The 13,046-nt window shown below is 36.0% G+C and overlaps 1 protein-coding gene across 4 annotated transcripts in view; it reads right to left on the bottom strand.

The window, feature by feature from the left end:
- The window catches only part of LOC149176757 (uncharacterized), a 130,569-nt gene that overhangs the window by 76,592 nt on the left and 40,931 nt on the right, over positions 1-13,046 (bottom strand). Inside the window, exon 1 of one of the 4 annotated variants that reach the window (XM_089423179.1) lies at positions 6,899-6,990. The exons of the other annotated variants lie outside the window; for them this stretch is intronic. The gene's annotated coding sequence lies outside the window, so the exon portion shown is untranslated. Of the gene's footprint in view, positions 1-6,898; positions 6,991-13,046 lie in introns of those variants that run through there. 4 annotated transcript variants of the gene reach the window in all.

Genomic DNA, 13,046 nt, shown 5'->3' on the forward strand with positions numbered 1-13,046 from the left:
GAAGAGATATCACGTTGAAGATCCCAGGGGGCTGAATAACTCAAATGTAGGTGATCATTCATGCATGACAGTGATGCGATGTTAACAAAATTCCTAGAACCCATGACAGAACAGATTCAGAATAAAGAAGTTTGGCATAGCATAGGAAGCTTGGGTACTTCATATCATCCATCAGAACATTTTCCAGAAAAGGCAAAAGGGTCGACCATAATTGCATCATCATCACCATCACGGCTAACCAAGAAGAAAAGAAAAAAGTAGAAAAAGAGAAAGGATTTAAAAGATAAATCATTAGTGATAAGCAAGGTAAGACCTCAGCCAGTTAAAAGTCAGAAAAGAAAATGAAAAAGGCATGGTAGATCTGATGGCCATATACAACACAACATTGGAATGATTCAGCATCCTAAAATGATCAGAATTGGACAAGGCACATCAAACAAACAACCCATGGATTTGCCTATGAGTAGGCAAGTTCTCAAAATGGACTTCACCAAACCTCATTTGATGCCATAGGGCATCCTTTGTATTGTAGCTCTAACACTACTCTTTGTCATTTCAGTTATTAGAATAGGTTTCATTTCAGCACTTCTATTCTGTCGGCCCTATCAAATCATACAGTCCATTGTTCAGGTTGCCTATAAACTAGCTCTTCTAGCCCACTCCAAGATTCATCCAATCTTGAGTTCTTGAGTTTTGCACTATATTTCATGTGAATTACACTAAAGATTTAATGTCCAACACTCATCCCGTGAGTAACCAAAGCGTTGCAATATTTTGTCTAAGTGGGCTAGGACAATTGATACCCCTTCCAACACTCCTACTCGGTGATTTTATAGTGCAATCAAGACTAGTACAATTTTTCAAACTAATAACTACTTACAGTGATATAATTTGACTTCTCTAGAGCATTCTAATCATTAAGCATTTATACATGAAAAATATCAACCATTAACTTCTTCAATAGAGCAATAGAGATCACAGTAAAACAGTAAGCCAAGGGACACCAAAAATTTGGTCAATGACCTCGGAAAAACCCCACAAGCGGAAAAACCCAACAAGCTTTCTTTATGAGACAATGTTCAATTTAATTCAATTTGTACATCAATCAAAATCGCATATATTTGACAAGATTATATACACAATACTAACTGGCAAGATGACCTCGCACAAGTGCCAAGCCATCCCTCCAATGTCAATACAAAGATCCCTTCAATTAGGTTTGAAATTGATTTGATCGTAGTCAGAGACCTCACATAATCCACACAAATATGGTGCCACAAAACTCGCATATGCTGCAAATATATCATCCCACAAAACTCTCATAAGTTACAGAGATATGATGCCACAAAACCCGCATATGTCATAGAGATATGATGCCACAAAACTCACATATGTTACAGAGATATGATGAGCCACAGGTCTACATAGTTGAAACAGATATGTCATGTCTTAGATCTGTAAGGTTCCACAGGGCTAATAAGCCTCAAATCTGCATTGTTCCATAGATATGTAGTGCCTCAGTTCCACAAGCTATAGAAACTCAAATCCGCAAGATAGCCTCAGATCCGCACAACACAAAGATATGAGAGATGATCTTAATCTACCTTGAAGGGCAGCGAATAGGCTCAATATATAATTTCCTATCCATGCAAATAGATGTGTCTCTTGGGCAGGACGACTTGGACATTTGTGGGGTAAATAAATTCAATTTTTATCTTTTGATTTATATTAATGAAAATATTGACCAAAGCTACCAATTTTCAACACTCCCTCTTAGCTAGGGACGTACTACTCATTCTCTCTCTCAAGATCAATCTCCCCGACCAATTCATTGGTCTCTCGATAATTACCCAAGGGAGAGATTAAATGTACAATTATCATCATAAGGAAAGATTCGTCCATAAGCCAAAACCCAATGGCATCAAGGTCAGCACCCAACTAACCATGGGATCAATCAATGAGGCAAAACTCTCCAACCATATGAAATGGTTTCTTAGTCAAGCACAATGATCCAAGAGAATACTCAAAATCAATCTTCTCGGCCAAGTCCACTTGGTCTCTTAGTCAAACACAATGACTCAAGGAAGACACCTCAACATCAATCTCCCCGACCATCCTATCGGTCTCTTAGTCAAACACAATCACTCAAGGGAGTAATCAAGATCAAACTCTCTAACCATAGCAATGGTCTCTCATTCAAACCCAATGACCTAAGAGAGTACACAGGGTCCATCTCCTCGAACCATAAACAAAGGTCTCTCGACCAAGCTCAATGACCTAAGGGAGGAATCCATATTTCATTATCAAACTCCCCAACTATATAGTCTCTCAGTCCACAAAATAAGGGAGGAATCGTGATCTTGATGTCAAAAGGGTCAATCTCCCCAACGATATGGTCTCTCAAAAAAATGCAATGACCTAAAGGAGAGTACTCAAAATCAGTGTCCCCAACCAAGCCTATTGCACTACAAAGAAAAGACCTACTAGTGGAGGTTTTTGCGGAAGCCCCAATAAAAATAACCCAGAAATCCGTTTGTAGCGGAGGTGGGCGAGCGAATGTTTTTTGATGATGTGTCTACAATCTACAAACGCATCGATGTTTTACTATCCATACAAGCACCGATGCCACATAAAACGTGGTGCATCGTGGAAAATTTACTTTATAGAATAAAATAAAAACATGATGCACTAAATTACACAACGCACCAGTGCTTGAAAAATCAATAACACCGAAAATATGTTACATTTAAAAATTGTCGGTGTTATATACACTCGCAGCACCAGTTCCCTTCATGTAGTAAAACACCCTGGTGCATACCAAGGAGCACTGCTATAGTTTTTAAATTTAAAAAAAAGGGTGTTATTTTCCAACAATCCACCATGCAGTAAATGTATGCCTAGGGGCATCTTCTAAAGAGCATCGTTAGGCAATTTTAATTATTTTTAAAAGAGTGGTGTTATAGTCAAACAAAGCACCAGTGCGGTAACTGTAGTAGAACACCCCGAGGCATCTTCACAAAAGCACCATTAAAGATTTTTTAATTTAAAAAAAAAAAACAAAACAAAAAACAAAAAAGTGGTGCTCTTGGATATCTTCCACAACGTTGCAGTTATAGTAACACACTGGAGGAGGGTTAAATAAAAAAAAACCCTCCAGGCTGTAAATTTCATTTTTACCATCTATAGTGTTGGAGAGCTCTGAAGCACTGATGCCACTCTTGCCTCACGCAAGCGCCCTGATGTCGAGGCTTCTCTTGCTCACCATCCTTTCGTATCGTGCTCACTGCCTGACTTTCCAATTCTTTCAAACTATGGTAAAAAACTATTTTTCTCCATTACATGTAAACAATGCCTCCCGGATTTCTTCTTTTGCTGCACAGGAGGTTAGGTGTCTCATTATTAGTCACCACCATTGCACACTCTAGTAGTGATGGGCAGCGCATTAGTTGTCTTCTTTTGTATTATGTCGATTCTTTGATTCAGGTGCCACGTTGTATCAGATGGTCTGCCATTTTTTTGAGGCAGTTTTGTATGGCTTTAGATAGATGTCATGCGTTGAGACATGGGAGGGTGACCTTCCCTTTTGCTTCAGAGATTTTTTGTTTATTTTTTGAGAGGTTTCCAAAGACGAGGCCTACATTTGATCATCGACCTTCTAGGTTGATCACTGAAGTCTGGATGTCTATGTGGGGGCAAATGATGCCCAAGAGGGGTTTGTCGAAGTATACAGCCAAGATCTCCGCCGAGGCACTGGCGCTACTGGCTAGTGAGGATGACCACGCGTTTGTCGCATTGGCGTTTTCGTACGTGAGGATTGATTGGAGACAGTGTTCCAACATCCTCTTCACACCAATTAAGCCTGTGGATGATATAAGTAATATTTGTGTTTTCTTTAAATTAATCTAGTTCCATTTTAATATTTTAATTAATTAGAATAAAATTTATTCTAGCACGTTCTTTAACTTCTTTTTTTAAATTGTTCAATGAAATTGTCTAATTATTGTTGTTTACTATATATTTTGTAGACATTGGTACATTCGATGGGGACATGCCTCCTCCCCCACCGGATGGAGGAGATGAGATGGGTGAGGCCCAAGAGGGTGAGGCACATCCTCAAGGTGGCATGGGCGTCCGAGGTTAGGGTTGGTCTACGATTTCGGAAGGACTACAGCGACAAATTGGCCAGAGTTTTGGTTGCGGAGGGAGTACACCCTGTGAGGGCTCGAGATATCAGCACAGATCCTAGGTTCGTGGATCTCTACAAAGACTATTAGCACGAGATGATGTCTCTTATGTGTCATATTGTCGGAGCTAGTAGGGTACTGGTAACAATGAGGGATGCAAGGCATACAGCGACAAATACGTCAAGTGAGGATGGTGATAATGGTGATGAGGGTGGTGATCATGATGCTTCTGGTAATACTACCCCTTCGAATCATGGCAGTCAGGTACCTGATCATGAGACGCCAAAGCTAGAGGATGTGCCTTATGCTTCTCCTGACATAGCATACTAGCCACCTCCTCCTCCACCTCAGAGTTCACCAAATCGCATTGAGGCAATAGTTGACCATCCATCGTATTCTACTGCAAACCAGGCAGCTGGCACTACTACGTTTGTTGTATCAAATATTTTATTGCAGTTATTTGACTTGTTTGTGTGTATATATATATATATGGTGCATTTTTTTGTTCATATTTATGTACTTAATTTATATGTTGGTGTTGATGTGTATATTGTTAAGTCATGTTAGATTTGTTCATTTAATGTGCTTGCAGATAAATGTCTATGTGATAGTAGTTATTTGACATTAGATGTTTATTAATTTGAGGATATGTGTGGTGATGATGTTAGATTACAGTATTTGTGTTTCATTAAATGTGATCACAATGATGATTTCATGTTAGATTATTAGATTTGTCTACTAGTTAATAATGTTTATATATGCTAGACATGTATATAATTAGATGATAGTAGTGAATTCGAATTTCTATCTTAAATGATGTTTATGTTTGTTAGATGGTTATCATCATGATGTTTATTTTTATGAAATAACATTTATTATAGATTATGTATTGGTGAACTTATATCAAACTTTTATATAAAAAATTGCATGCAGAACGACTTACTTTAAAAAAACCGCAAACATATTTTTATAAATTACAAAGTTTAGTATGGTTGAAACTATGATTATAAAATTACAATATATATTATTATATTGCTTAGATAGTTCATTGATATTTAATCTAACTTAATTAATAGAATATTTCAATACCAACCTCTATTTGCAGTCATATCTCGTAGGTAATCATCCATACTAACCTCTATCCGATTGTCTCCATTGTCAACTTGCGATGAAGAACTGCTATTGTTGCAGTGATTTCTAATTGGTGAATTTGGACGTAGTGGTAATTGAATAGGTGGTTGATTCAACCATTCTTTGTATGTTTCCTCTCTGAGTCTTGCTCTTAACGCAGCGTTCTCTCGAGTTGACGTTGTAATGGGGTGCACCAAAAGATGGTAAGTGGGTCGCTCATTATCACTAGAGTCATAATTTCAAAAAATATTGAACATCATTAGTACAATATCATTGATATTAGTAAGCACATTAATGCAATTGGTTCGTTGAAATTACATTATATCAAACAATTATTATCATCGTTGATTAAGGATTGCGGCTGGAAGATGTCATGTTCCAATTGGAAAGGTGAAGAGGTTGTCCATTTTCATCTACCAACTACTTGTGATATGTTGCTCCTTATAAGAGCTTCCGATGTTTTTGAAATGGAGGAATACTTTTTGTATCTGAACTCGATTCTGAATCAGGATCTTACAAATTTGGGTATCTTTTTATTCAAATTGACATGGATGGAAAAAATCAATTAGATAATCGAAATATAAATAAAATATGAACTTAGTAGAAATAGAAAAGGAGAACTCCATGAAGGACTTTGATCAGCAATATGGTACAAGATAGAATTTGAAGAATTGGCCATTTGATATTATTGAATTTTGCCCCTGCATTTGAGAAAAATCAAAAATAAAATTGTGTGCATATCTAAAAGTCATCTCGAGAAGCATATAACCACAATCTAAATTTCAATATAGTTTTGAAACCATTTTTCAAGAATAAAGTGACTTTAAGCGAAAAATGTATACTATAAACCACTGTAATTCATGTGGATGCATCCTAAAGGATAATTTGATATCAATGTCATTTTATGTGAAAATAAAATTTCAGATAGTTTTTAAACCCAACCGATGCGCTTTATTAGAACAAAGTGCATCGATGCGTTTAAATAATACCAACGCCGGGGCATTTAAATAATACCTGCACAGTTTTCTGACATTTTGATTAAAAAACACACACACACACACACACATATATATAGGTGCTCTTGTATGAAAACACGCCAATGCGTTTCAAAAAACAACACCGGTAAGCCAATATTTACGGATTTTAGAAAATAAAAAAGAATTCAACCATCTCGATGCTCTTATAACAATTACAGCACCGATGTTTTTAAATACAAACCACACCATTGCGTTAAAAAAATTAATCGCATCGTTTCGAGATTTCAAAAATAATAAAAAATTAAAAATTAAAAAAAAAAATAATAATAATATGTATCATGTCGGTGTGTTGAAAAAAAATTGGCGCTCCGACAATGTCGATACGCTTTTCTTATAAATGCATAAGGTCAGCTTGACTATCAAACGCATCGATGTTCAAATAAATTGAAAAATATATATTTCTTTTTCTTCTTTTTTTATTCAAAAACGAGCTGCAATTGATTTTTCGAAATCTAATTTCATAAAGTCTTTTAAATAATAAAAACAAAATTCTATTTCATTATTTTTTCCAAAATTCCAAGGGAGTGATTTGCAAGAGAGACATACTAGGAGCACTCCGCAGCAGCAGAACACTTTGGAGCTGCGAAACTATTCAGATGATCAGAAGCTGAAAAGTATGGTGATTCACTCAAAACCCAACATAGTAAAAATTTTAAATTTTATTGTTTATTTTACTAATAAAAGAATTTACAATTTCTATTAGGGTTTAATTAAAAGAGAGATTATTTGAAAACAAGACATACTAGGAGCATTGTGGAGTAGCAAAATATTTTGGAATTGCAGAAAGATCACAATTTGAAAGGTATGGTGATTCACTCAAAACCCTGGTTAGCAAAAATTTTAAATTTTACTGTTAAAATTGTTTACAATTTCTGTTACATTTATTCATAATTCACAAAAAAAATTAAAAAATAAAATAAATAAATCAAAATAAAAACCTTGTATAATAAAAAATGTACTATTGATTTTACTAGGAATTTTTTTACGATCTTTGTTCCTATTTAAATTTAGTTAAAATTCAAAAAAAACAATAAAATTCAATACTCACCTTAAATTCTTGCTTCTTCCTACAAGGGTTTAACTTCCTCTACCACTTCACAATTAGAGTTTCCCATTTTAGGCATTTTAGATTTCATGGGTTTGTGTACTTCCACATATAGGGCTTTTGACATGTAAAATAGGGAATCATTTTTCATTAAACCCAAACCTAGTTGGCCCTATCTATTTTTTTTAAAATGGATATATATGTTCAGCAATGTGCCCTATATAATGTAACGCACCAGTGCGCTCTTTGTAATATAACTCATCAATATATTATAACATTGTCGATTATGGTCAGTCTGTTCATTGTTGCTCCCTATCTAATATGACACACCGACATGCCTCTTCAAAATAGCACCATTAAATTATTGTAATGCGTTTAGCCTTACAAATCGCACCAACATAATTTAAAATTATTTTAAAAAATTAATTTTCCACGACAATGTTGAACAAGTCAACGTCCGGTCAAAGAAATGGGCATAATTGCACCACTGGAGGAACCATCTCAACAACAACGTGTTTCAAATGTATGTAATCATGATTGCCTTTGTACATATAAAAAAATAGTTTAGCATTAAATATTAATTTTCAAATATTTTCTTGCCTAAAAGAAAACAAAATGGAACTCATTCAGCACATAAAACAAGACGACAAGGAAGAAAATGGTTGATTCAAAGTTTGTGAGTAATTGTTAATATTTCCTTATAACAACTCAAGGTTGCATTTTTGTATATTTTAAGTTCTTTTACAACAACCATCCTTGAATGTCTTCAAATAGGTGCTAACATACAAAGAAGAGTCATCAAAAGAATTGATTGACGTTGGGTTAAATAAGGGTTGTAAGTATATGTTGGCATATCAAAAATTAATTGTGAAATTTGTAAGTATCTATATTGTTTTACTTCTCTAAGTTTATAATTAATAGAACAAAAAAATCCTTTATATTAAATCTATAATTATAATCGGGTTTAAAACATGCAAGAAATAAAGTATGGAACTACAGTAGCAAAAAACTTGTTGCAACAAAGCATAAGACTTGGTTTTGAAACCGTGTGCACAGTTTATAAGTCACTTCTTGCTATGGTACATTGTTATTCGATTTACATTGATGTATATTATTTATTTCAATTTTCATTAATCTCACCAATGTAGATACACTCATTACACTTTACTTTTATGTTTGCAGATGGAACAAAATCAAGAAGACGAAAACAATTGATGCAATCAACAAAACAATCCTCCAAATAACCCAAGTCATGGGAGTAGCTCGAACACTCAAAGCAATTCCAGTGAAGAATGATGATATATTTCAATATCAATGCAACCTGTTGTATTTTTTTAAATAATTGTTTGTGAAAATCAAACATTTTGTTTAATGTAATGGACATAGTGTCCCAATTGCAAGACAAGGGGTTACCAATAACAATTTCAGTGTGTATGACAAAGCACCTCTTATTGATATATAATAAAATACATTCTAATTTATTCTATTGTGTTATCCAATGTCGTTGTGAAATGTTATACTACTGATTAAATATCTGGATGATTAAATATTATAATGAAGAGATGTGAAATTTGATAATATAACAAATTAATCCAAACATCATATATAGATGGACTAATCAAATTTTAATTTATATGAATACACTTATAAGATATATGTTGATTTTTCAATGAATAATGAATTTAAAAAATTACAATAATTGCACTGTCACATGTCGATGTTTCCAAAAAAGAAAAAAATCTCGTACAAAAAACCAATGTGTCCATAATATAAAAACGCACCAGTGCGTTATGTTAGATAAAAGCACTGTAACGACATATTTTTGCATGATCGTTGCCTTTTCGGAAAACGGTAGCAGCGGGGCGTTTATTTCTTCAAGCACCAGTATTGTTTGCAATTAACGCCCCGGTGCATTGTGATTCTTAACGCACCAGTGCTTTCATAGAATTAACACCTCGGTCCTACAAAATATTATCTCCAACACTGCTGCATTATGAAAACTAACAGCACCGATCATTTTATATAACTAACGCACTGAATAAATTTCAACCCCCACTCTGGTTATCAGTTTTCCTTATCACTCCATGCATTTAGTTTTAAATCCAAGCATGATAAAAATTCTAAAATCTGGAAATGATAATATTTTTCTGAAAACACAAATTTAGAGATTTCACAACTACTGAAATTGCAGAAATAAAACACAGCAAAATTATGAGTCACACACAGAATAACACAGTGATTTTTGGTCAATGTGACCCTGGAAAAACCCCTACAACTCTTGGAGAAACCCAGTTTGAAAGCTCTTCTTTATTTCTGAAAATGATTTTACAGAGAAATTGAAATACACAGTAAAAATTCCAGCAACCACAAATTACAACTTATCTCAATTTGTGTGCTTGAACTCCACCTCGAAAATCATGCCAATCAGCAAACAACCAAAATAGAAATTTTTACAGCAATAAAACAACATTAAATGTTGTACGAATAGCCTCGAAAAATGTGCCCAGAACTTGTTGTCCCTCTTCCTCGATTTCTGTGCCTTTCTCCTGATGTATGATTTTTCCCTTGGAATGCGTGCCAATAAATGCTATTGCCCATATTTGCTAAAATGTCTTCTTGCTGTTGTCCTTCACTTCCTCACTGCTCAGAAATTCTCGCATTGCTCTCTTTTCTCTTTCTCTCAAATGCTAATGAAATAATGAATTGATCTTTTGCTCCTCTTTTCCTTTTATTCTCTAAATGACCTTTCGAGTTACCCTAAGATCTAATGGCTGAGATTCATTTAGATCTAGGGATGAGAATAAATGTGCATTTAATTCTTACTTTCTATCTTTTAACTCACCCACTTAAATAAAGACCCACTTAGCCTTTTTTTCCATAATCACTTTTTCACTTTCTAATTCTTCATTCACTTTAATAAAGTCACCTTTAAAGTAGAATGTAACTTTACCACTTATAAAGTCACTTTTAAATTAGAATGTAATTTTACCACTTATAAAGTCACTTTTAAATTAAGTTGACTTTACCACTTATCAAGTCACTTTAGGAGAAAAGTAAAAGAATAAATTTGGACACTTTTCCCTAGGCCAAAGATTAAAGCCTTAAGGAACCACTTGTCCTCTGGTACCCAAATTTTAACACTCCCTCTTACCGAGGAGATTGTTCCTCACCACTCCCATCTTGTCTTTTGCTCCTCTTTTACTTTTATTCTCTAAATGACCTTTTGGGTTACCCTAAGATCTAATGGCTGAGATTCATTTAGATCTAGGGATGAGAATAAATGTGCATTTAATTCTTACTTTCTATTTTTTAACTCACCCACTTAAATAAAGACCCACTTAGCCTTTTTTTTCCATAATCACTTTTTCACTTTCTAATTCTTCATTCACATTAATAAAGTCACCTTTAAAGTAGAATGTAACTTTACCACTTATAAAGTCACTTTTAAATTAGAATGTAACTTTACCACTTATAAAGTCACTTTTAAATTAAGTTGACTTTACCACTTATCAAGTCACTTTAGGAGAAAAGTAAAAGAATAAATTTGGACACTTTTCCCTAAGCCAAAGATTAAAGCCTTAAGGAACCACTTGTCCTCTGGTACCCAAATTTTAACACTCCCTCTTACCGAGGAAAGTGTTCCTCACCACTCCCATCTTGTCTCTGAAGTATACATGCTTGCCCCGTGGTAAAGCTTTGGTGAAAATGTCCGCTACCTGCTCATTTGTAGAAATGTACTCAAGCTTGATAGCTCCCTTTTGGACATAGTCTCTAATGAAGTGATACTTGATCTCAATATGCTTTGACCTGTCATGAAAAACTGGATTCTCCGTGAGTTTTATGCAACTCTGATTATCACAGTAAATTATTGAAGATCTCAATGCCTGACCAAATAGACCAAACAACATCTTGCAAAGCCATATGGCCTCACAACTAGCCAAACTAGCAGCCATATACTCTGCCTCAGCTAAGCTCAATGCAACTGACTATTGTTTCCGGCTGATCCACAACACAACTGTCGAACCCAACCCAAAACAACACCCGGAACTACTCTTCCTATCTGAATCACAACCTGCCCAATCTGAATCCGTGTACCCTCCCAACCTCACTCCATCACCATGTCTATAATCTAAACCAAAATCCACAGTCCCCTGCAAGTAACGAAGAATGTGTTTTGCAACTACCCAGTGCACTCTCCTGGGCTCACACATGAACTGACTCATAGTGTTAACTGCAAAATATATATCTAGTCGAGTGTTGACCAAATACATCAAACAACCAATCAACTGTCTGTATAGAGTAGGATCCACCAACTCAAAATCAGAAGCATGAAGCTTCTTCCAATTAGTGATCATAGGTGTAGACATGGGTTCGCAATCCTCCATGTGAAATCTGCTACGAATATCCACAATGTACTTCCCTTGTCCCAAGAAGAAATGCCCATCCTCCTGCCACACCTCCAATCCCAGAAAATAATGCATCAAGCTGATATCCTTCATCTCAAACTTTGAAGCAAGATCTCTCTTGCAGCCCTCAAAGAGTCTCTCTGCACCAGTGATGATCAAGTCATCAACATACAACACCAGAATGAGAGGCTCCTCACCCACCACAATGAAGTATAGGTTCGAATCAGCCTCACTCTTTGTGAAACCCAACTGCTGCAAGTATGTATCAATCCTCGAGTACCAAGCTCTAGGAGCTTGCTTCTGGCCATAGAGTGTCTTTTTTAATCTGCATACATGGGACTCCTTCCCATGCACCTCAAAGCCCTGCGGTTGCTCAATGTAAACCTCCTCCTGAATGAAGGCATTGAGAATGTGGTCTTCACATCCATCTGGTGGATCTTCCAAACCATCTCTGTTGCAATCGATATAATGGAGTGAATAAGATGTATATCGAGCTACAGGAGTGAAGGTCTCCTCATAGTCAACTCCCTCTATCTGTTAGAACCCTCTCGCCACAAATCGAGCCTTGAACTTCTCGATGTTGCCATCTACAACATGCTTTATCTTGTAAAGCCATCTGGAAGTAACAACTGATTTACCTTCAGGCCTCAACACTACCTCCCAAACATCATTCTTCATAATAGAAGAATACTCCTCCATCATGGACTCTCTACAGACTTGCTGGTTGGCTGCCTCCTCATAACTAGAAGGCTCGGAGTCAACAATGCTTGTTACCAATGCCATGTAACTACAGAACCGCTCAGGTAGTTTACTCTCTCTAACTTGTCTCTTTGGCCCAGCAACTGATGTGGCCTCGCACAAGGTATCTTCAAGCCACTAGGGCTTCCTCTTCCCTGAGCATACTTCTCCCACCGGAGTGAAAGAATCCTCATCATCATCAAAAGCCTGAAATCCTGAAGGCATGTCAACTGAATTCATGCCTGAACCTGTACCTGTAGATGTTGAAGTACCGTGCGAACTGTCCATTAGTGGAGTACCCTATGAACTGCTCTGTGGACTGCCCTGCATGCTGCCCAAAGAACCACCCACCTAACTCTGAGAGCCACTACTCACTGATGGACCTGACACTGTAATCGACGTACCTCCTGATCCCTGACCACTGGATCCCTGTGATTGACTCAGCTGCTCCTGAGGGTCTGGTGACTCTGGATACTCTAACTCCCATGACCTCCTGAAAGCTCTC

The sequence above is a fragment of the Pinus tabuliformis genome, chromosome 4_1, assembly GCF_031772625.1.
Source record: "Pinus tabuliformis cultivar Carrire ecotype Pingquan chromosome 4_1, CPIR1, whole genome shotgun sequence".
NCBI lineage: Eukaryota > Viridiplantae > Streptophyta > Pinopsida > Pinales > Pinaceae > Pinus > Pinus tabuliformis.